The following is a 3,799-nucleotide window of genomic DNA, read 5'->3' as shown; positions in this document are numbered from 1 at the left end:
GACTGTTCACTCCCTTTGATGAGCTCCCACATCTCCGATCCAATCATAATGATGCTATGCGAGTGAGGATTTGGTGGGGACGCGGAGGTGAAGACTGGGAGAACTGCAACTGGGAAAAATCTAGACAAGGTCCCCCAAATGAGCTTGTGAACGGTCAAGGCCAGAAAACCCAGAGGGAAGTCTTCCAAACCTCAAATAAGCACCGAGGGGGAGGGGGGGGAGAGAAGTTGGTTGTGGCAGTCCACTGTAATCCTCGTAAGGAGTTATCGGAGTCGGTCAGGGCAAAAGCCCGCAGCGGAACAAGAGACACGTTAGAGCGAGATTTCCCAGAGCTGCAAAGACGCCCGGCACGCGGTCCCCCACACGTCCTCAAGCCCCGAGGTACCTCCATACCTCAGTGCATGAAGGTATAAACAGGAGCACCAAAGCCAACTTGCAATGGCATGACACTGCTTGGTCTGGCCATTTCCTTCGCTACCGTGGTCCCAGACGGCACAAGGAAGCAGCAGCGGTTATCCCTGTAATAGGGATGAGATCTCAAGGATCTGCTCCGCTAGTGGGCGGTGCCTTCCCGAGTGCAAGAGACCCCGTGGGATCAAGACCCACGGTTCCAAGCCAGGCCGACTAATACCTCCCCTGGGGCAACAGGTGAGTTTGGTGTCGAAATCCACTTCGCTTGGAAGAAGTCACTGAAAATCTCCCCCTGCAGGCTAGACCTACCATAGAGAGAAGCGAATGATAAGTTAGCCAATGGCGAAGGAGACAGTAAAAACAGCAATCGGGTGTTCCTAGCGGGATGACCACACAAGAGTGTCTAAGGAAGGAGATGCAGATTATCTGCTAGCACGGTGAAGCCTCGAGAGGAAGGAGAGGGCCGTGCATTACACATAATAATTTACATCGAGGTTAAGATCTGCCTGAAGTACCCCGAAAGCCAGTTCCAAGTTTGATCAGCCTACATGGGCACAGTAGCCCTATACTAAAAAGGGCCAGCTTGAAGTTTCGGTGGCCAGCTTGAAGTTTCGGTGACTGTGCTTCGGAACCAAGCAAGCCTCCTGCCCTTTGTGGGGGGCGACCTTTGGGAGAGCAGGGAAGTCACTCACGGGCCAAAAAACTACCACGTGCAAACACCCACTCTACCCTTTCTAAATGCCAGGTGTGTTCTTAAAACTATGGAATTTGGCACAACAGTAAATTAGGTCTCTCTCGCGGTTGCTGCACAGGCTTCTACGGGTTTTTTTCCCGGCCAGACTTCCCGCTGCCGAATTACGCTCTTAGAAACGGGACTGGAAGAACAGGATTTTTTTCTCTTGCTAATTTTTTTGCTTCCTTAGCCTACAGTGGGAGTCGTGGCCGTCGAATGAGACGAAACGGTACTTCGCCAGAGGGACTGATATTTCCTACTGCCAATTAACCCCCGCGATACAGCATTAAGGAGACATCTCATACGCGTCCTGGCCCAGAATTTCGGTACTTAGCAGCAGCAGGGGGAAAAAAACGCTTTGCAGATTTTTTTTCTTCCAGAAAGAAGGATTTTCTCCAGAAATACCTGCACAGAATTAGCTGATCGGCAAAACTGATGAGGGTGGGAGGGGGGCACAGGGGAGCGGGAAGGTTAAAACAATGTTTAAAAGGCTTTAAATGTCTCATTATGACATAGGGTCGCGACGGCTCCTGCCCTCCTGTGACTTGGAAGAGGATCCTCAGAACTTCATGTTGCCCGGAAGATTCTTCCTTTTGCCTTGGACCGTCCCTCAGCTTTCTTCTGGGCACGTTAAGTCGTAGAGATCGTAGGTCCCTCGTAAGAACTCCTGGAAGGAAGAAGAGCACAGTTATAGACACTGGCGGGACACACGGATCCTTCTGACTTAGCAACTAGCCTGAATAAAGAACAACGGAACTTCCAAACATAATTCCCATCCATTTCCTTCTTTGAGGAAAGAAAGGAGGGAAGGGAAGGTTCCCTCTCCCTGTGGTAGAATGGAAGGCATAGCACTCCTCCCCCGGGGGGGCCTTTTCAAAAGGACACGCTCCTGGGTGACCAGCCAGACTCAGAACCTGCCTGCAAGGCTGATGGAAGCTTGTGTTGCAGTTTACCATTGTAAGCGGCTACTGTACTATCCTGAAGTCTCTGTCTTCTGGATTAGCACGTTTCACTGGAATGGTAGGAAAGAGGAAGAATCCAGTAGCACCTGAAAGACTAACATAATTTATGCCGGCCACATGACCATGGAAATGTCTTTGGAGAGCTGGCTCTTCGCCTTGGAAACAGAGATGAGCGCCGCATCCCTAGAGTCAGATTCGACTGGCTTTCGGGCAAGGGTAACCTTTACCTATGAGCTTTTGTGAGTCACTGCTCACTTCTTCAGATACAGCTAGAATGCGAGTCCATCAGTCCTTATATCTTGGAGAGTGGAGTGATTTCAGTTGCCGAATGACAATGGCAGGCAAGATTGGATTAGGTGTGATATGCAGAGGGGTAAGTGGTGTGGCGATATCAAAATTGGTAAGGAGACAGGAAACCTAGGTCTCAATTCAGTCCAGGTGGATGCATTGTCTTGAGTTTCATTATCAGCTGCAATTCAGCAGTCTCTCTTCCTAATCTCCCTCTGAAATTCCTTTGTAGGAGACCTAAAAGTAGTAAGAGACCTAAGAGTAGTGAGAGACAACAATACATCCTTCCTGGACTGAATCAAGACCTAGGTTTCCTGTCTCATTACCAATGCAGATTTCTCCAGGTCTACTACCCCTCTCCTTATCACACCTAATCTAATCATGCATGCTATATTGTCATTTGGCATCTGAAATCATTCCACTTCCCAATATATAGGACAAATGGACTCACATTCAAGCTGTTTCTGAAGTGAGCAGTGACTCATGAAAACTCCTACCCTGCCACAAATTTTGCTAGTCTTTAAGATGCTACTGGACTCTTGTTCTCTCCTACTGCTACAGACAAACACCTCTCTTGGAACTCATCTATTCATGGCCAAAGCAAACATTTAATAATCCCTATACCGGCTCAGGGGCTGCAGTGGCTCAAGTGGTTAAGATGCTGAACTGCAGACCGGAAGGCTAATAAATTAGGATCTACCTGGATTGACTTTTTAAAGAGTAACGCCTGCATTTTGCATATGTGGGGTGGAAAGCGCTCTCATATCGCTGCTGACTTATGGCCAACCCCGCATGGGGTTTTCAGAGCGAGAGACGAGCAGAGTTGGTTCGCCATTGCCTGCCTCTGCGTAGCAACCCTGGACTGACATGGCGGTCTCCCATCCAAAAACTAACCAGGACCGACCCTCTGAGACTCCCAAGTGAAGGGCGGGGTATAAATCCAATCTCTTCTTCTTCTTCTACTGTACCAAGGGGTTCCTGGGTCTGTCTCCATTAGAAGGAGGAGGATGATATTGGATTTATACCCCACCCTTCACTACCCAAAGGTGTCTCCGAGCGGCTTACAAACTCCTTTCCTTTCCCTTTCCCTCCCCACAACAGACACCCTGTGAGGTAGGTGGGGCTGAGAGAGCTCTGACAGAAACGGCTCTTTTTCAAGGACAGCTCTTATCAGAGCCACGGCTTGCCCAAGGTCATCCAGCCAGGTGCAAGTGGAGGAGTGGGGAATCAAACCCGGTTCTCCCAGATTAGAGTCTGCGCACTTAACCACGACACCAAACTGGCTCTCAATTGAGACCCCAAACAGCCCCTGCTGGTCTTAGACAATACTGACTTTGATGTACCAACTGTCTGACTCTGTATACAGCCAGCTTCATGTCTGATAATGGACTCGGGGTCTCAAGGG

General features: G+C 49.5%; 1 protein-coding gene across 1 annotated transcript in view; it reads right to left on the bottom strand.

Moving 5' to 3' along the window:
- Window positions 1-1,597: 1,597 nt before the first annotated feature.
- LOC107115741 (serine/threonine-protein kinase 35-like) overlaps window positions 1,598-3,799 on the bottom strand; it is a 33,846-nt gene continuing 31,644 nt past the window's right edge. Inside the window, exon 3 of the mRNA XM_015417506.1 lies at window positions 1,598-1,811. The gene's annotated coding sequence lies outside the window, so the exon portion shown is untranslated. The remainder of the gene's footprint in view (window positions 1,812-3,799) is intronic.

This window comes from Gekko japonicus, unplaced genomic scaffold, assembly GCF_001447785.1.
Source record: "Gekko japonicus isolate JY-2015 unplaced genomic scaffold, Gekko_japonicus_V1.1 scaffold4357, whole genome shotgun sequence".
Classification (NCBI taxonomy): Eukaryota; Metazoa; Chordata; class Lepidosauria; order Squamata; family Gekkonidae; genus Gekko; species Gekko japonicus.
This window is presented reverse-complemented; position numbering and strand designations above follow the sequence as displayed.